Consider the following 21,888-nt stretch of genomic DNA (forward strand, 5'->3'; position numbering starts at 1 on the left):
ATCATTAACATTGATGCCAAAATCTTAGCAAACATGATATCTATTAGGCTGCAACCCCTGGTTTCCTTATTGGTATTGCCAGATTAGTCTGGGTTTGTTATGGAATGCTCCACAACTCATAACTACGACGCGTTTTTTCCACCTTGCACTTTTTTGAGTCAGACTTCCAAGCGGTGGCCGTGCTGCTAGATGCAGCAAAGGCCTTTGACTCTTTGCAGTGGCCTTTCTGTTTACGGTTTTAAGTAGGATGGCCTTTCCTCCTTTCTTTTTGCAGTGGCTTAAGGTACTCTACTGTGACCCGGTTGGCCGAGTCCGGGTTAACGGATGGGTGTCCTCCTTGTTTCCCATTGGAAGAGGCACCCGGCAGGGTTGCCCCCTGTCACCCATGCTCTTCTCTCTAGCTATGGATCCCCTTGCATGTAAGCTGCGTCAAAAACATGCTGCAGCTGCTCTACGCTTCAGGCAGCGGCCATTGATTGTCTCCCTCTATGCGGACGATATGTTGCTGTATGTTCGTGAACCTGCTGTGCATTTATCTACATTACTTAGGGAATATGTGCAGTTTGAGCGTTTTTCAGACCTAGGGATAAATTGGTCCAAATCCGTAGTGTTTCCGCTAACTGCACTCACTGAAAAAGTTGAGATGGATTTCCCACTGTCCTAGACTTCCGAACCTGTAAAATATTTGGGGGTTTGGATACACAGGGATTCTGATATAGTAATCTCCGAGAATTGTGGTCGCACGGTTACACGCATTGCCGAACAAGCCGCACAACGGTCGCACCTGCCCCTTTCTCTGGCGGATAGGATAGCTGTAGTAAAAATGTTTTCTTGCCTAAATTATTGTATTTTTTTGTTAATCTCCCTATAAAATTGAACATAGCTCTATTCCGCACTCTTCAATCTGCGCTATTAACCTTTGTGTGGGGGGTAAGAAACCTGGATGCCGGTGGGAGTTGCTGGTGCAACCTTTTGACCAAGGAGGGTTTGAGGCTCTGAATTTTCGCCTTTACTATTTATGCGCTCAAGCGCAGTTTGCGCATTATTGGCATTCCCCACAGCGCTTTCAGCCTCATGTGGCTATTGAAACCGATGCTGTGCATCCTACCCCATTGCAGGCGGTGGTCCTTTCGGGGGGATATGGAGGTCCGCGAACCAAGATTAATCCTACGCAGTGCACAGCGTGGTCATGGCGCATGCTTGCGTCACAGGCTAAACTATCTTATTTATATGCTCCATTGCTGCCACTGAATTCCCACCCTGATATTTCAGCTGCACGGGAGACTTCAGCCTTACGAGAATTGGCTGCTGAGGGCATCTCTCGGTTGGGTGACTTATACAAGGGAGGGCGGTTTAAAACGCTGCATGAGTCGCAGAATAGTGCAGATCGTAGCTTTAAGATCAGTTTCATATATGTCCGGGTTCGTCAAGCTGTCCGTGCAGCATATCCAGAATATCCCACTGAGCCCACTACTTTACGAGCGCTTCAGGTATTGATGTTGGGAGAGAATCGTAAAGGGTTAATTACAAAACGGTATAATGCCTCTCTACATGAACGGGACCAGGAGGAACATCCTTCTGCGCTGGCAGGCTATGTTGGGTATTCCTATGGCGCCGGAGGTCTGGGCGGCGTGCTGCCAACTTACGGGCCACCTCACATCCAACTGCAATCTTCAAATTCTTGCATCAGGTGTACTACTCCCCCTAACAGCTCCACAAATATGGTCTGCGAGAGACTGCTAACTGTGTGAGACGTGGAGCAGCGGATGCAGATTCTTCATGTTGCTTGGTTGTGCAAGGATGTGTTTGTTTTTTGGACTGCGGTAGTGGCCATTCCCACTGATGAAGTATTGGAACTTGTGTGCTGCACTCCTGAGCTGTGTCTGCTGGGCTACTTTAAAAGCCTTAAGCCTGGTAGTAGGCGAATTGTGGCAGTTTCCACCCTCTTTGCCAAGAGGGCAGTAGCACAATGCTGTGGAGCCATAACTACGCCTACTATGAAAAAATGGCTCCGAGACGTTAATTACTTATTTATTTATTGTAGGGATCAGCTGCAGATCTACGAGGAGGAGCTGCCGGAGTCATCCCGCCCGAAAGATATCTGGGCCCCACTCACTGCATATTTGATGTCCCATCCTGACATACTGTGAATTCTATGGCCCACCACCTCTATATTTTTTACTTTTCCTCCCACTGTGTGCCCTCTGGAGGAATTTGCCTGTCGCCAGAACATTTGTAGTGTTTTCGCCGGATACCCGGAAGTAGATGTGTTTTCATTCCAAGTATATATAGTATATATATGTGGAGAAGCGTGGCTCACTGGTTAGAGCAGGCAGATCCTGAAGCAGAGGTCAGACCCAGGACCAGGGTTCAATTCCCGACGCGGCAGGGTCTTGAGCTCAAATGTCCATGGACTCGATAATTCTCGCTTCGGTGCCTGACCTAATCATGGGTTCACACTCTGCAACTCTGGGCATTAAGCTTGCTTAATCTCCACAACGGCCCCCCGCCGCGGGATGCCTGGCTTTCACCTTGGGGATGCCCTGTAGGGGCTATCTCACAGGGAAAAGCCAGGACGGGTTCCCAGGGCAAGCACGGAGATACTCCTTCGGGGGTCGATTCAGGCACTATATAAGAAACATAATAATAATAATATTAGTGGACAATATGTGGGAACTTTCCTTAACACTGCATGCGTTCCTTTTACTGTAGAGGGTGTGTCGCTATGTCCGGAATGTGCTGCAATTATGATGTTGTTCTGCCTGAGTCGGGGGGGCATGTTTGTGGAGCTTCTATGACCATCTCACTTTTCATTTTTCTGAACTTTTGTTGTTCATCTCACTTTGAAATCAATAAATAAAGTGAAAAAAAAACCTTTCCCAGAAAAAACTTTATCCACCTTAGCTCCTACTTGGATAGTTTTGGGGTGGTTTGTCAAGCCACAAGCAGGAAAAAAGGGGGATTCCCAAAGCACACTTTCTCCATGCTGGAGGCAGTATACAGCAAGTAGATGGCTGCCTAAGGGGAGTTGGGCACTAAACCTCCCCATTTCCAGGTCCTGCCATTAGCCATCGCAAGGCCCTGAGGGCAAACCTTCAGCACTGCATGGTGGGAGGGTGGCAACACACTTGGAAGTACATGTTATAGTTAGGTATGTTAATAATATCTAACTTTTCTTTTTTTATTACACCTGATAGAGCACGCGGGACCACCAGTCCAGGTTATAACATACTCACCTGGGCCCATACACATTCACACATTGAACTAGTAGTCCCTGCCTGTGTTAACTATTAACAGCCTATCAGTGACTTGAGTCCTTTAGGACTTATACCTGTAAACCATGACTTACCAATCCTTGTCACCTAAGCTATACGTCCTGTGGATCAGAGGGAGTTAGCATAAATAGGTAATTTACTTTTACACATTTATCTTTTTCTGAAATAACCACAGACTCGGGGGAATAGTTTTAAAAGTTTATCTATGAAAGATTTGAGTGAGTCTTTGCCCAATTTACAGAACTCATGAATTTCATAAGTAAGAATATAAATATAAACAGCTAAAGTTTGCAAGAAATCACAGTAACACCTTTAAACATTCGGTACCTGGGATGGGTGAAAAGGGAAAACAGCACAAGGACATCTCACGGCAATTATATTTACCTAGAATGATGCAATGACCAATCTTGGTCACGGGCTGGGGTAATATCAGGAGCAGGCTCCTGATAAAACAGGCACCAACGGGACAAGAAAGGTGCAGATCAGGACAGGTGACCTCAGCTAAGTGCAACGCCAGTGTCACATCCCTCTCTCTAGGAAAGCCAATTGATACCCCGATTGGGTAATTGATTATACTGACAGAGTGCTCCACCAGCACCTCTGTTCTTGATCGCCTATTGAGTACGTTGAGTCAGTGACAGGTCAGCTATTCGGACAAGTCGGACAACTTCTTTATCTAAAACTACCTTAGTTATACTATTCCGAGGGCAGTGTATACCCCCTAAATGTTGCAAATCTATGTGTTCCCCTTCAGTGATTGGTTGAAAAGACGAGGAGAGGTCATCACACCATGCTAAGATGCGGTAATTTAAATTCGATTCAATTGATTGAATCTCCACTCACAACTTTATTTCCCATTATTTTATTTCGCCCATCATTATTGTCATACGAATCATATACATTGTATTTGATTGAGTCTTCTTGCTGCCTTCCTAGAGGTCAGCAGAGCAGGTTCCCAGGCATATCATGGGTAAGAAGAGTCTTGGCAGTCATTCAATGACAGTGCTTCAGCAGAATTTGAGTTAGTGGGAGCATGCGTGGCATCATCCAAGATGGAAGACGAAACAATAATCAAGCACAAAATGCGAGCTCGTAGCAAAGTCAAAAAGAGAAACATATTAGAATGCAAAATAAACGAATTCACTGTATACCCCCTATCCCTACTCTAAGCCCATTAATTTATTTTAACTTTGTGCGTTATTTATTAAGCAAAACAAACAAGTTACTATTAGGAAAAGAACATAGTAAAGCTTCCCCTAGATACTAGAAATGTCGTGTTTGTGCAAATATTAGTAAACGAAACATGTTGAATTTATATATATTACATGTTAGATAGAGAGGGTTGAATACAAGCAAGTTTCGGTATACGTGAAACTTTGCTCCATCACACCCTCAAAAATTCACTGGAAAAAAAAGGTTAAAGTGACATTATAGTTAGGTGTAAATGTCAGTTTAAATTTAGTATTTTGAACTAAAAAATACAGAGCTTTAACAGTTGCAGTTATTTCAAGTAACTATAGCTCTGGTCCTCACAATGCACTGCTTGACTAGAGGTAGGAGGAGTTCACAGGGTTTTGCCCACTCCATTCTTCTCTTGGAGCGCAGTTTCAGAAAAAGTCCACCAGCTACCACGTGGCAGAGTTTTTTATTGAGCACAGCTAGCCAAGGATATGATGGTGAGCTTAAGTGAGAAAATCAATCACTAGACTGCCACCCAGTGAGATTTCTCAATGCTGGAAGTCGTGCCAAGTCACTATCTCTCTTGTGAAGAAAGCTGCCGCTGCCATTGACAAAACTACAGCTCAAGTAGAAGATCTACTCAAACAGAAGTAACACAAGCTCCAGATACTAAAAATCAGCACGCACAGCGCAACATAAACTCCACCGCTTATGGAACTTTACAGAATCAGGCAGAATTTTTAGATAACACCTCAAAATTCTGCTTAATGAAGCTCCGCGACTTCCACCCAACCCTACTTACAACCTCACATATTACAACACTCATGACATGTTCTGCAACATCATTGATAACATTACTGATGACAACTGAACTGACATCATTGACAATGAAATTGTGCATAAAGGGGAGGTGAGTTATAGTTACTTGAAACTTGAAATAGCAATAACTTTTGAATTTCAGTGGCTTTTTTATGTATAAACTGACATACATTTTCACCTAACTATAAAATGAATTTAACTTTTTTTCTGTTATTATATATATACTGCACTTGTCATATTACATTAACTAACACTTGCGCTCTCTCAATGCACTGGTTATACCTTTGCATATAAAATCACACCAAATCAAACCATAGCTTTCATAACAATACTTACAACATCTCAATTGAGATGATATTTTAGAACACAGTGCATGGTAGAGTCACAAGTTATAGTTAATGTGGTATGACGAAAGAGGTGAGAACACAGTGTATGGAGGTGCGTGATTTATACTAATTTGAAGGTGTGTTAAGTTAAAATGTAAGTTGTAAGTAACATTGTGTATGTAGGTGCACGATTTATAGTAATTTGAAGATGGTGTGTAAATTCTAAATTTAAGTTATGACGATGACTTTAGATTTTTTTGTGTTTTTATAGTTTAAGAATGGTTCGTTTTGAAAGAATAAATAACGTTTTCCTATCTATAACTTATCTCTAACCTTTGGAATTTAAATGGGGTTTATGTTTTTAATTAAACTCTTATTCAAAACATAGTAATGAGTGTTATTTGTTAAGGTCTTATTAATTGGAGTGTCAACAGTAAAATGAATGGGAGTGTCGTATTGTTGAGTTTGTGAGTGTCTTAGAGTGGAGTTTGTATAGTGGAATTAACTGCAGTGAGGTAGAATGTAGTGGGGGCGATTGGGAAACAATGTAGTAGAGTGTTGTAGAATTTAGTTGTCTAGAGTACAGTAGTGTGTTGTACAGTGGAGGTGTGTAGAGTGGATGATTGGAGAGTGGCTTAGAGCAAGGTAAGGTCTCATACAGTGTACTAGAGTGGAGCAGGGTTCAGGGGAGTGCGTAACATAGTGTGGAGTAAAGTATAATCCATTGTATTATCATGTTGTAGAGTGCAGTGTAGTGGATTGTAGTGTAGTTGCATAGCGTATAGCCGAGTAAACTCTTATAAATTGGGTGACGTCACATATAGTACAGTGGAGTGCTGTATAATAGAGTACTGAAAAGTGTTGTTTAGGTGAATAGAATGTTGTACAGGCATAGATTGGACTTTACAATTAGAAAGTGGAGTGAACATGAATAGAGTGAAGTAAATCCTCGTAGAGTACCATAAAGTGCAGTATAGTTTTATAGACTGAAGTCATAGAGAATGAAGCTGAGAGTTGTACAGTTTAACCACATGGAGTACAGTGGCATACACTATAGTGACGTGAAGTGGAGTACCGTACAGTGGAGTCATGGACTGCGGAATAGTGTACAGTGGAATACCGTACAGACTAATAGCATACAGTGGAGTGTAGAAAAGTGCATTGCCATAAAGTGGAAAAACGTACACTGAAGTGTTGTAGAGTGGAGTGTCATACACTGAAATAGTGTACAGAGCAGTGGAGTACAGTAGAGTGGTGTACAGTGGACTAGCATGTAGTGGAGTGGCATGCAGTGGAGTGGGTGACAGTGCATTTTGTAGACTGAAGTGGTGTACATAGCAGTGTAATCAACTGGAATACCATATTGTGGAGTGGCATACAAAGGAGAAAGGCCAATGAAATAGCATAGAATGAGAGTCCTAGAGTGATCTGGTGTACATTTGAGTGGTGTACAGTGGAGTGCCATACAGTGGAATAGCATAGAGTGCCTTTGCATAGAGTGGACTGGTGTACAGTGGAATGGAGTATAGTCGAGAAGTTTACACTGGAGTGTCGTAGGCTAGATTAGTGTCCACTTTAGTGCGTCTACTGGAATTGCTTACAGTGGAGTCGCAAATACTACAGAGTCCTACAGTGAGGTGGGGTAGAGTGCAATAGCTTTCAGAGGAGTCTCTCAGAGTGGAATGTCGTCTAAGGGAATAGCGCAGAAAATAATGGCAAATAGTGGAGTGGCATGCAGTGGAGTGGAGTACAGAGGAGTAACCGTGCGTTGGAGTTACATACAGTGGAATGGCATGTAGTGGAATAATGTATAGTGGATTGGTGTCATGTGGAATAGAATATAGTGAAGTTGTGTACTCTGGAGTTGCAAACAGTGGTGTGGTGTACACTGCATTGCTGGACAGTGGAACTAGGCACAGTTAAATGGTATATAGTTTAGTGGCATACAGTACAGTGGGGTATGGGTGTAGTTTTTGAGATTATACAGATTATGTTGTGTAACACAAGGTAGTGACTTGCGATGCATTACATTTCTGAACAAGTACCAAGCAAAGAATGGAGAGGCACAGTGGCTTTGCGTAGTTGGATACATTTTATGTAAGTATGGTGTTGTCCTGCCAACACTATGCGTAACACAAGGGTAATGCAATAGACAGTAAAACAGTGAAACCACCAGACTGTAAAATTCCTCACCACGTTAGAAAACAGCTCTGATTCAAATAAATAAATTAAAATCAAAATGAGAAAATCCAAAAAGAGAATTTTAAAGTTTTTTGTGAAAAATAGCGCCATAAAGCACAGAGCGCTTTTGGGGTTATCTGGTCGTGCCAGACCAGGCTAAAGACACAATTTCAGGCTGCCTGCGATGTAGCATGGGCCAGCTACAGGGACCCACTGAACAGAGTATCTTAAATCCTGGTTGCAGAGTGTTGTGTGAATCCGCATAAAAAATGTGTTTTGCAGCAGAGGTGATGCTTTGGTTCTGAAATACGGCTCATGTAAACCGCTATGATACTTTCGGGTCAAGTTTGGCCTATATAAAAGTCTGTTTAAAAAAAGGGCTCCGCAAGTCTTTGATTTAGCATTATTCATAGGAAAAAGAAACCCAGCAATGAACTTGGAGGCACATGAATGAAAGATGAGACCATGGATTCATGATCTAACTAAATGAACTCATGCAGAGATATTGACAATAATGGCCTTACGTAGATGGATTGCAGCTCTGTCTCCCACTGACATCTAGGACTTTTTAACAACATTGGAAGTTAATTCTGAAACATCCTCTCCTTGAAGTAACAGATAGCACTGGGTATATTTATGTTCGCTATAAATGTAGTAGGTGACACCCCTTAATAAATGTACATGGAGGTCTGTTGCTTCATCTTGGGCTGGGGGCGGCGAGTGATTGACAATCTGGAGTGTAAGTGTGGGCTGTTGTTTTCCTAAATTGTTTGATTTTTTTATTCGTTAAAAAATATGCAAGTTCGGATGTTCCTCTTTGAATTGTGTGCAACTGCAGGACAGAATGGTCGCCATGTAATATGCTTATGTGCATGCGGATATCTAAGTTGCAAAAACTAATATAGAACACTTTGAATAAACATATAGATTCCCTGCCCCCCATGCCTGTTGTCAAAAACTGCAAACAAATGTATATTGCCGTTGGGGTTCTGTAGAAGCGTAATTGCCTCCCGGGTATTCCAAGGTAGAGAATTGTTCAGTTTAATATAATTTAATGGGAAAGGACATGTGGCCCCCTTGTTAGAACCATTAACAGGCCCCAAGTGGTCCATCCCTTTTGGCAATTACACATTTTATATGGGGAGGAGTCTGCCATAAATCACCTCGGGCCAGATCACATTAAAATTCAGTGGGTGTTCAGGTGCCAGCCCAGGACACCCAGAGGAAAAGAAGTCTATGGGACCAAGGGGTGAACCCAAAGGATCCCTGTGGCCACTGCCAGAACCCCAGCCTGAACTCATGGCGGTGCAGCGGGAGCAGGCTTCATATGTTTGCTCCCACCGGGTAGAGCAGATTTTCTCTGCTCCAGCTGGGCAGGAGACAACCTGTGTACCCTGTCTGCAGGAGCATTGGCAGGAAGTTGAAGATCTCCCTTTCCATGCTTCTTCAGGCAGGGAACTGCAGTGTCCAGTGGGGTAGGGTCCTGGAGACACAGCACCAATTGATCCCCAGGGGATTGGGTCTTTGGGGACATTGGATGACCCAGGGATGAGAGCCTTATGCCCCCTACCCAAATTAAAAGCATTGCCTGAGGAATGTGGTCCTTAGAGACCTTCCCTGGCCAAGAGAGGGAGCCCCACACCCTCACCCTAAAAAATAAATTGGCCCAAGGGATTGTGTTCCCAAGCTCTTACTCTTGGGGAGGGGTACTCCATGTTGCCCTCCCCAAAACAAAATCAGGCCGGGAGATGGGGGTTCAAGCTGTTTTTAGACGCTCCAGGAAAGGGGGGGGACAAAAATCAGCCCCGGGGATGGGGTCCCTGGGTTCCTTAAGTGGATTAAGGAGAAGGGCTGCACACCACCCTCCCCGAAGAAAAAAGAAATACATTAAAAAAACTCAGTGAATGTGAAATGTGCAGAGTAGCTGCTCATTTCCCATTCGCTGCTCTGACAAGCGAGCGCCCCATAAGGTCCTGCAAGGGTTTTTTATAATATTTTTGGGATCCTAGTTGTGCCCCTTGAAGGGGCAAGGGCAACACCAAGCACTTTTTTAATGTTGCAGGAGGGGGGCTGCAGAGAGTGCAACAGCCCCCCGGCAACATTAAAAAAAAATGTAAATCTCCTGGGTCATTGAATTCATGACACCAGGAGAGCTTAACATATTTTGTAAAGCACTCTGAGCTGAAGCTCTCTGCTCTTCGGCTGGAGTGCAGTGACCACTTGTGGTGGGTTCTAGTAATGCATTTTTGAGGCCTTAAAAACACTTAAATACATGTTATTTCTTTTAAAACCTTGGCTGCTATGACTTTTCCCCTCCTGTGCTGGTGAGCTTTGATTCCCATTGTTCATGAGGAGCTCAGCTCGTCATAAGCACAGCTCCAGTGTGCCTCATGACGAGCTGAGCTCGTCATGAGCAGCGAAGGGGTTAAAAAGGTTTGAATGTTTTTTATAATCACTAATATTAAAAATTGCACTTTGTGAAATTGTCAAATATGCATCTGATTACAGTTATAGCATTATTTTTGAAAAACACCAATAGGTGTGATTTATATTCATGTGTTAAAACCTTGATAAAGCCAATAAGCCCACTTTTTATATTTTGGATCTGACCCTTTGACAAAGTTGGTAGATCTGCCTAACTTAAATGACACCGGGTCACCCGGTCCCCTTCCCCTTTTTTATAGGTTTGGCCCTGGGGGATTGGGTCCACGGGGCCTAATAAGGCTAAGGGCAGAAAGCTGTATGCCCCCCTCCCTGTGTTGAAGGACGGCCACGTGGCCCCCCCTCATTTTGTATTGTATTGGGCCCAGGGGATGTGGTCTAATACTCTGCGGTGTATTTCTCATGAAAGTTTCATTGTCTGCAAACAGTGTGTTACAGAGTGAACTCTCTATTGAGTAAACACTGTTTACAGTACCCATTTTTCTACTCCTATGAAATTAATTTCTCAATGTAGGTATGTTGACTGTGAGGGGTATAATACAGATAAAAGCTGTCCATAATAATTTTGAAACGTACAGGCTTCTAATGCCATAGTAGTTTATGGAGTAATGTGTCCAACAGGATATTGGGTGATGTCATCAGTAATGTCATCAATTATGTAATTTTAAAAATATAAACAGCCCATGGGATGGGGTCTGCAAGGCCCTGAAAATGCTTGTGGGACCGCGCAACCCCCCACCCCCCTTTAAAAAACAACACAGAGACCCAGGAATGGGGTCTCTGTTGCCCAATAGGGCTCAGGAGGGATCCCATGCACCCCTCTTCCCTTTTTCATTATATTTGTCCTGGGGATGTGGTCTCTGGGTCTAAAATGGCTTGTGGAGGACGCATCTCAGCACCACCCCCATTTTCAATAAGGCATGGCCCCGGGGGATTGGGTTCTCTGGGGCCTATAAAGGGAGGGGGGCCGTGCAGCTTAAATGATGTTATAAAAAAAGTCATGAGTGATGCAGTATGTGACAATGCCTGTGCGGGTTTGCCTCAAGACCTGATCACAGGTGCCTGCGGACAACCTCTTGCCATGCAAGGCCAATTGCCATGTGCAATTGGCCTTCCGTATGCTAATAAAATATTAATTTATGTTAAAAAAAAAAAAAAAAACTCACTGATAGCCCTGAGAACGTGCTTTCTGTCCACGTACTGTGGGGGCTTGGCCACGTCCGACCTTCTCTCCTACTATCAGGCGTCGCACCTCCTTATCCTCAATGACTGGTGGTTTGGAGATAGGAGTGATCCGGCCTATGCCCTAGAGAGACACCTAATGGGGGATCGCACGCTTCACACCATTCTTTACTCAGCTCGTATACGCCGTGGGTTGCCGTCAGTCACTAAAGTGGTCTTTGCCGTGTGGCAGCAGTCTCTGCGCCGTATGGGTTGGTGGGGCAAACTGACAGCCGAAACGCTGCTGTGGCACAATGGCATGCTCCCGGAATTGGCGGCTTTGGCCGGGTTTGAGGGCTGGGAGGCTATTGGAATTACACAACTGGGCCAGGTCATGTCGGGCACCGCCCTCAAGTCCTTTGAGGACCTCCGTGCGGAGTTCCAGATGTCTCACTCCCAGTTCTTCCGTTACCTCCAGCTGAGGCACGCCTTGGCCCCGAATATCGCCGGCCTCGACTCCCTGCCCGAGTTCAGCCCCATTGAGGCGAAAGTGTTTATGGGTGACTTGGGAGACAAGAAGGTTTCTAGGATCTATCAGTCCCTTGTTACACACTGCTCCTCCACTCTCAGCTCCCTTCGGGAAGCGTGGGAGGTGGATGTGGGCGCCCTGGACGAGGATGACTGGAGGGAGGCACTGGAGTCCCCACGTGGCACCGCTGTTGCGGTTCGGCTCCGCCTGATACAATTCAAATACTTGCATTGTGCCTTTTACACACGTGAACGCCTGTGGAAGGCTGGTTTGATTGCGTCCTCGGAGTGCCTGCGTTGTGGGGAGGTGCCTGGCTCTTTGCTGCATACAGTGTGGTCGTGTGGTCGCCTGGCTGGCTTCTGGAGGGGAGTATGGAGTTGCCTGGCTGAGGTCCTGGGATGGGATCTTCCTCGTACCCACCGATTAGGCCTGCTGCACGTTATGGAAGGGGTAGGGGGTAACGTCTACAAGCGCCACCTGTTGCTCCTGGGCCTGGTTGTGGCCAAGCGTGACCTGGCTCGGGCTTGGAAATCTGTAAGGGCTCCCCCCCTGTCTGCATGGAAGGCTGGGCTGGACTACTTCATGGGCCTTGAGAAGCCAGTCTTTGAGGCGCGAGGTTGCCCGCGCAAACATTTCAAAATCTGGAAGCGGTGGGCCGACTACCGCGGCCTGTCCTTGGAACCCCCGGCGGAGCAGGAGGAGGACATTTGATCGCAGTGACATTCCTGGCCCGAATGGCACAGCCCTGGTTGCATCATACCTGATTCTTTTATGTGTACCGTCTTCATGTTGCCTCTGTACATGTGTGGTGGGGGGGGTGTTGGGTAGGGGTGGGGGAGTAGTTGGGGTTGGGGTGGGCAGTTGGGACGTCTTTAAAGCTGAGCTTCATCATTTGATTCATGGATTACCGAGTATATCACTGTGCATTGATACTGTTGTGGGGATCTTGGTATGTGAAGATACCACATTCTTGATACTCTTCTGCTCAATAAAATTGGTTTTGAAAAAAAAACTCACTGATAGTAACATTATAGTTAGGTGTGATAAAAAGATCTGGTTTTGTTTTAAAATAAACCTTAAAAATTCACTGAAACAAAGGTCCAAGTAACGCTAAAGTTAGGTGAATATGTCAGTGACAACATTAACGTTTTGTACTTTAAAAAAACACAGAAATTTGCCATGTATGGCTAGCATGTACTGCTTATGTCCTCACCAATTACACCAATAATGACATGTGCTATGACATAACTTTAACCTTTGTTTTTTTCAGTGGTATATATATATATAAGCCACAGGAAACACAGAAGACACGCACTCCAGGGTCCGTGTTTGGAAAATGTTTATTGGCGACGTGTTTCGACCAGGCAGTCTTTTTCGATAGCCAGCCACATAAACAAACAGTCACCATTTTAAAGTGCACTAAAGGGTAGTTGAAAGTGAGAAAGGACCATAACCCATTCTGAACTACAATAGTTACAAAAACTACAATTGAAATGAAAAACAGACCCAGTGGTGTCACCGAGATATGCAGTCTCATTCTGGAAATTATAATGCAACAATTAAATGTACAAATTCATGACATATTCACATTGAATAGTGGTATCAGTTCAAATATGGTCATCTGGCCCATACTTTTAAGCACTGAGAAATTGATTGTTGATTGATAATAATAGTTGTGCACCACATCGGGTCATGAATGAAAAACAAAATTCAAACATAAAGGCCAAGTGGCCATGTCTTGTCCCTCGGCATTTGCAATGTACATGTACATACAGTGTGGAGACATTTGGGGAAAAAAAAGGGGAAAAAGGGAGATTAGGGTTAGACAGCAAACACTCCCTGACGTGCTGGCCCTGTGGCCAAGTTCGGTTTTGCTGAACCAAAGTGACTACACTTCTCTCCATGTGTATCACAGCATTGCCAAGAGAATATCCAACTTTGTAAGGCCTATGGGAAAGGGGCTAGGTCCTGGGTGCTGGGCGGTTAAAAAGCCGATCCAAAGGATGGGCGAAACTAGAAAAAGGTGCTAAAATCAATCTTTTAGCCCTGTGAATAGTGCATAGAGTGAACCCTATCCTATCCGTGGGGAACCTAACAGAACCTACAACAGAAGGATAAATCCGGGTGTGATTGTGTATTTACAGAAGTGGGATAGGGAGGTGTGCCGGGGGGAAGTGAGGGAATTCCTAACCTAAGTGATACGGTGAAGGGTTGTCCTCAAAGGGGAGTCAGCCCATGTGTCTGATTGGGCAGGTTTATGGCGAGGCCATCTAATCTAAGCTTAAGTGTGAAGGCTCCTAATCCCACATTGCGACAGAGAGGGCCTCTCTGAGGGAGGGTGGAAGTCGGATTGACGCGGACACAACAGCAAGGAACAGCAGGGGGGGTTCCGAGAAGATGAGATTCAGGTGCGAGGGTTCAGGCAAGTACGGTTACGGGCTCACATAGGGTTCTTAGCCAATGTGCACGTGTAATTCCTCATCCTCATTAAGGCCAAAGGGACTTCTTGAATCCAGACGAATGATGTACTGGGATTCAATGACACGTTGTTGTTTTAGTCTGTTGCCCCCTCTTGGATTCGGTGGAATTCTGTCAATGCCAAAGAAGGAAAATTGATTAACATCGCTGTCATGAAAGCGTAACCAGTGGCGCGCAGTTGCATAGCTCATGTCAACATTCTTTATTGCCCTCATGTGCTCCAACACACGTTTCTTTATTGGGAAGATGGTACTCCCAACATAGAACTTCGCACAAGGGCAAACAATCACATAAACACAATAATCAGTATTGCAATTCATAAATTTGCTAATCCCTGTGCTTTTACCCGTGGGAAGAGGATATGACTTGACATTTTTCCTACTGGCACAGGCCTTGCATTTGCCACATTTGTAAAAGCCTTTCTGCTCAGAGAGCCAATTTTTCTTCTTCTTAGGTGTCTCAAAGTAGCTTCTTACTAGCATATCCTTAAGAGAACGTGCCTTTCTGTATGTCACCTGTGGTTGCCTGTTGATCATTTTACCAATGACCGGATCGCTCTTTACGATATGCCAGTGTTTCCTCAGTATCTCACGTATCCTGTCTGCCTCTGTGCTATATGTTGTTATCATCCTGACATTGTTGGAACCTAGGTTCTCTTCAGTTCTATTTTTCTTCTTCTGGGTCAAGAGGGTCTCCCTAATCCTAGCTCTGGCTTTCTCTTTCGCCACCAGGAGTACCCGGTCCGAATAGCCCCTGGCTTTGAATCTCTCTGTCATATTGGTCTTCTCTTTCAAGAAAGCAGCTTCTGAGCTGCAGTTACGCTTAGCCCTTAAGTACTCTCCATATGGGATGCTGTCCTTAAGGTTATTAGGGTGGTGGCTTCTGGCGTGAAGGATGCTATTGCCTGAGGTCGGTTTCCTGTATAGGCTGGTTTCGAAAGCTCCCTGCACAACTTTTACCTTGACATCTAGGAAGTCCATTTCTGTTTGGTCAACCTTGTTGGTGAATTTTAGATTAATCTTATTCCTGTTTATACTAGCAAGGAATGTATTCAATTCAATTTTGGGACCATCCCAGATCAGGAAAATGTCGTCGATGTATCTGGTGTAAAAGGCATTGTGACTTGTGAGGTTGGTGTTGTCCTCAGACCAAAGAACCTGTTCCTCCCACCAACCCATCAGCATGCAGGCAAAGCTAGGAGCAAAGCAACTTCCCATCGCAGTTCCCACCTCTTGTTTATACCACGTATTGTCAAACATGAAGAAATTGTTTGTTAAGCAAAATTCCAATATTTCAAGAAGCATTTCAGTTTGTTGCAGGAAGAAAACCGACCTATAGAACTGTTTGTGAATGAGTAGATGTGTATATAGATGGTGGAATTACTGAATTATTTGTTGTAACTGATGTGGGTATCTCCATTTTTTTTTTAAATGTTAGTTTCTATTTTTGAATATGTGTTTCAAGGGTTACATTACAGTGAAAGGAGGACGGTCACTCTGTCACAAGTATGGTGTCATCAGTGATGTCATGAGTGATGTCACTGACCATGTCATGAGTGATGTAATATGTGACGTCATCAGCAGTGCATTGCACGCGCAAGTTATAGTGAGTCCAACTAACTACAACGTGGGAATTTCAATGGTTTTATGCGAGTAAAATTTCCAGCTAACTATAACCTGTGAAACCTATGGTTTTTTCAGTGAATTTAATAGGTTTTTTAAATGCTAATTCCTAACTATAACTGGTGTGGAACCTATGGTTTTTTCAGTGAATTTCAAAGGTTTTTTAATAGCAAATCTCTTTCGGTATGAAATGTAATATTTTTTATAATGAACTTTATATTGTATATTTATGTAATACTATTTTTTTATGTATATTTTATTTTTTTTGCCAAGGAGCGCTCCCGATGCACTTACCAGTAAGCGCAGTTTTGCCGCGCCCCGGTTCGCGTACCGGTGAGCTCCCCGTTAGCGCAATTGCCGCGAACGCAAACCTCATCGTGACGTATTGCGTAGCCGCGTGATGCGTGTTATGACACATGGCGTAAGCGCACCCAGAAGCGCCAGAGCACATACAATCGCGCTAATTAAGCGCCCCAGGGCGCGCCCTGACGTGCTTACGCTACGCACCCCCGGGCGTGCCCCGGGGCGTGTAGCGTAAGCGCGTCAGGTCATGTGACCTGAAAATAACACTTTTCATTGGTTCAGAACACTTTTGGTTTCCAAATGATGAAAGCCCGGGTCATGTAACCTGAAAATAACACTTTTCATTGGTTCAGAACAGTTTTGTTTTCCAAATGATGAAAGCCCCCACCTTTTTTCCTCATTCTCACTTTGTTGTTTGAGTGAGGAAGACCTGCTTCTATTGTTAGAGAAATGGCTACAGTAGCAGCAGCAGCTGGAGCATCTGCACCACCACAAGGACCACCACAGCATCACATTGGTGGTCAAGAAGAAGAGGAGGAGGATGAGGAGGAGGAGGAGAGAAGGCAGAGAAGGCATTTCCTGCCAGAAGACAATGCCCCATATAAACCTAAGGAGCACTTTATATGGGAGTTTTTTGAAATCCCAAGGGGTGCAAAGAAGGTAAACGCTGCAAAGGTGACCTGTCTCATCTGTGGCGCTGTACTATCCAGAGGGAACCCTGCAAAAATATATTCATCTAGGAATCACACAATGATTCGGCACATGCAACGATTGCACCCCAATAACTATTCTGCAGCAGAGGTGAGAGAACTGTGCAGAAACCTCCCACAATCGTCTGCCAGCACCTCAACAACCAAAGACCCACTCCATCGGGTCCAGAGGCAAGTCAGATGGTTCCAAACATACAAACTAAGTTTGCTGATTACAAATTCGTTTGCATATATTGTGGCAAAACAATTACTTATGGTGAGAAGAGTATTACCCTCATCAACGTTGCTGGTGATAACCACAAGTGCCCGAAGAAACCCTCATTTTTTTCCTGTTTTTTTTTGCTGCAGTTGAGCCGTTTATAATTCCCTGGTTTTTGTTTCTCCCCATAAAAAATACAAAAAAATATAAAACTGTTCAGAAAAGCCAAAAAAAGTAAAAATTGTTCAAAAAACAATAAAAAAATATAAAACGACAAAAAGAATAAAAAAACAGTTCTTTTTAGAACTACCTCCAATTTATAAAAAAAACTATATTTTTAAAAAACTCTGACATTCAGTCTATCAGTAACTACATATGTTTTAATCTAGTATATGTGAGTATTGATGTATATAAGTGAGTATATGTGAGAGTGAGCGATTGTAAGAGTTCCTGTTTAAATAAGTGTGTGTTTCTATAAGTGATTGTTTAAGAAAGTAAGTATGTGTAAGTTTCCTTAGAAGTAAAGTGGTAGTGTGTGTATAGTTGTATATGCAAATACATGGATGTTCAATAGTTTATTTGCATGTGTGAATATGTGTGTGAGTAACTTTTGGATGACTGTCGGTGTGTAACAGGATGTATAGGTGTATCACTACATATGATGAGTGAATATATGTATAAGTGACTATATAGAACTGTTGGTGAATGAGTGGATGTGTATTAGATGTGGTATTACTGAATTGGTTGTTGTAACTGGTATGGGTATCTCTACTTTTTTGAAAATGTTAGTTACTATGTTTGAATATGTGTTTCAAGCGTTACTTTACAGTGAAAGGAGGTCTGTCACTCTGTCACAAGGATGGTGTCATCAGTGATGTCATGAGTGATGTCACTGACCATGTCATAAGTGATGTAATATGTGACGTCATCAGCAGTGCATTGCAGGCGCGCAAGTTATAGTGAGTCCAACTAACTATAGCGTTGAATTTTAATGGTTTTATGTCTGTAAAATTTCCAGCTAACTAAAACTGGTGTGAAACCTATGGTTTTTTCAGTGAATTGAATAGGTTTTTTAAATGCTAATCCCTAACTATAACTGGTGTGAAACCTGTGGTTTTTTCAGTGAATTTCATAGGTTTTTTAAATGCTAATCCCTAACTATAACTGGTGTGAAACCTATGGTTTTTTCAGTTAATTTCATAGGTTTTTTAAATGCTAATTCCTAACTATAACTTGTGTGAAACCTATGGTTTTTTCAGTGAATATATATATATGTATATTAATATAATACTTTTGTTTTAAAGTATATATATTTTTTTATGTTTCACCCTAACTTTTAGTTTTCAGCTATCTGAATCCACCAATCATTGCTTGTGATTCAAGAGCAGTGAAACTCCACAATTATTTTTTTGTAAACTCCTACTATTCCAACTGCCATTTCATTCTCTCACTTCATCTGACTGCACCAGAACCTTCTCTCATCATGTATTCTGTGTGGATTATTGGACATAGCTACATCCACTGGGCTCAAAGGTATGCAGCTAGCAGAAATTTTCACAACCTTGATTTAACAAATGTGGAAATCAAGTGAATTGGCCAGAGAGAATTGAGATGTCACCAATTAATACCATTGGTGAAAACCTTTTTGCATCTGCCAAACCCTGACCTCTTAATAGTGCACTGTGGAGGAAATGACTTGGGCACTTTGACTGGGGTAGGTCTGGAAATACTTTTAAAGGACACCTTTGATCAATTGATGGCACTTTTTCCACAAACTGCCTTGGTATATTCCAACATATGTCAAAGACGGAAATGGAACTGGTCCAACCAATTTTGTCCACAATTTGAGAAAGCACGGAAACATGTGAATAAATTTGTTTCTGCTCACATGAGAGACTATGGAATGGGTTCAATATACAACAATAACTTGCGTTTCAACATGCAAGATATCTACAGAGGAGATGGTGGGCACTTCTCAGATGAGGGGAATAGAATATTCCTCCTGAATTTAAGACTGTGCATTGGAACCTACTTGTAGGTACCTAAATAAGCCACAGAACCCAAAAGCTCTTTTCAGAGCTACCTTACCTCTGATCACTCAAAATGATTATCTTTCTCTAACTTTTTTCACTATTTTTCACCAGAGTACGCTCCCCGGTACGCTCCCCGGTGCGTGAACCGGGCGCTCCCCCGCGAAATTTTATTATTTTTATTTTTATTTGGCATATATGCCCCTCCGAAACTCCCCTCAGCAAACCTAGATGGTCAAGGGGTGTCTACTGTGCTCCTTTTTACCCATTCCCAATGTTGTTTGTCCTCCATCTTGTGTCTCAATTCGACCGAAACACAAAATGGCGGAGTCCCGTAGCGCTCCCGGTACGCGTACCGGGGCGCGCACCGGTGAGCGCTCCCCAAAAAAATGTGGGAAACGAAATTACATAAAAACTACTGGACAGACTTTCACCAAATATAGCATAGACCCTACTATATACCACTCCCTACCATTATCCCACATTTGATAGTATTCCATTCAGCCATTTGGGCTGTAGCCCTGTCTAAATATCCTGAGGTAAATTACATGACAAAAACACATATGAAAGTGTTGGAAATTACAACCAATTAAAATGTTACTTTCATTTCCTACTTTTTTTTCCTGACATTTGATTGGTTATGTACATGAATATAAATGAAAAATGAGAGGGAAACACAGCCATTTTGACTACAACTACCTGAGATACATCTTTAAATGATTTGCTCATTTATCTTCATCACCTTTCTATAAGGTAAGTTATAAATTTGTGAAGGGGCACTTTAAGTTCATTTGTAAAACGTTTTCTGACAGTTATTACTGTGTGTAGAAGAAATTGAATCATGGAATCCAAATGAGGACATACCTGACGAAATAATGTTGGAAATTCTTTTAGATTTTGAAAAATCACAGCAATACATTTTTATTTAAAAATTAAAAATTGTTTGAGACATTATTATTTTTTATATGTAAATTATGAAATAGTACCAAAATAGATATAATATAAAGTGAGACTTAAAATATACTGTGCAACTTTTTTATGTTACATAGTAATTTTGCTGATAGTTACTTCCTTTCTCCCACTATATTATCTCCAATGTGTATTTAACATCTCTTTATCATCTCCTGCCTCCATGTTGTTCTGCTTTCCTGACAGACTATGGTATGAATTCCATATACCACAATAACTTCTGTAACAACATGCAAGATATCTACAAAGGAGATGGTGTATATTAAATTTTAGACTCTGCATTGGTACCTACATGTTGGTACTTAAATAAAAAAAAAACAACAAAAAGAACAATTAATAAACCTACAATTTTTGAAAAGTCTGTCATTCTTTTTTCCCCATGGTACGCTCCCTGGTGCGCTCCCCCCGCAAAAATCGAAAAAAATAATATTTTTTTGTTTTGCCCCGCGGGGCCCTTTTATAGCCCCCACATCAAACCTAGGGGGTCAGGGGGGGGGGGGTCTACTCTGCCCCCTTACGGTCAATTCCCCCTTTGTTTTTGCCACCTCTTGTGTCACGATCCTACCGAGACACAAGATGGCGGCCGCTCCGGACTGTTTAGAATGTTTACAGACACCCGACAGCCAATCAGATTTGCGCGCGCAAGTCGCGTAGCGCGCCCGGTGCGCGTACCGGGGCGCTGCCATAGATATATATATTTTTTTGAACCTAAATTACTCAAAAACCACTGGAGCACATATCTTGAGACCTAGCAAAGGCACATCGGGCTACCAGTCCCTACAATTTTGCCAAGTTTGGTGGAAATCCATTCAGCCGTTCGGGCTAAAAGTGAGTTTGACCGCCCTATGGAAATTAACATGGGGAAAACACGTTTTGGGACCCTCCTTTTATCTCGGCCCCCGCTTGACGAATCCCTCCCAAACTTTCAGGGAAGGACCAGAGCTCCACGAGGCAAATTTGAGGAAATTGTCAGGCAGATTCCTCAACCGACACCAAAGTTATTCACAATAGAATTGTGAGATTTTGCATTGAAAAAAATCCTAACTATAACTACCTACTGTCGACCGCCAGTAGGTAATATATATACATATATATATATATATATATATATATATATATATATATATATATATATATATATATATATATATATATATATATATCCAACCAAAACCTTCTCCAGTAAAGAAAAGAAATCCGGGCCACTTAGAAGTGCAAAGCGTGATTTTTATTCAATGGCTTTCTCGACGCGTTTCGCAGTCAGTTCTGCTTTTTCATGAGACAGAAACCAAACAGGAAGTACTGATTATATACAGTCACATGGTATTAGATTCATACTCATGGAAAACAGACTACAGGTAAGTTCACGGGCTGAGTCCGGTGTAAACAAACACTCGCTGTGCAGCAGAATGGACAATTAGGCAATCGCATATGTGAAATACATATTTGCACATTATATACACTCGCTGTGCAGAAAATTGAACAAATAGCAATGGTGTATGTGAAACAAAATTAATAGCAGAAATGCAGTTTTGCACATAAGATTCACATTAAATCCTTATCATGCAGCCCCTGTGGGCACAGTGATCGCAACCTTTGTGTGCAGCGGTTGTCCGATTCAGATGTAACTGCAACCAAGGGCTGTTTGCCTTGTACTCGTCATTT

Source organism: Lissotriton vulgaris, chromosome 6, assembly GCF_964263255.1.
Source record: "Lissotriton vulgaris chromosome 6, aLisVul1.2, whole genome shotgun sequence".
Classification (NCBI taxonomy): domain Eukaryota; kingdom Metazoa; phylum Chordata; class Amphibia; order Caudata; family Salamandridae; genus Lissotriton; species Lissotriton vulgaris.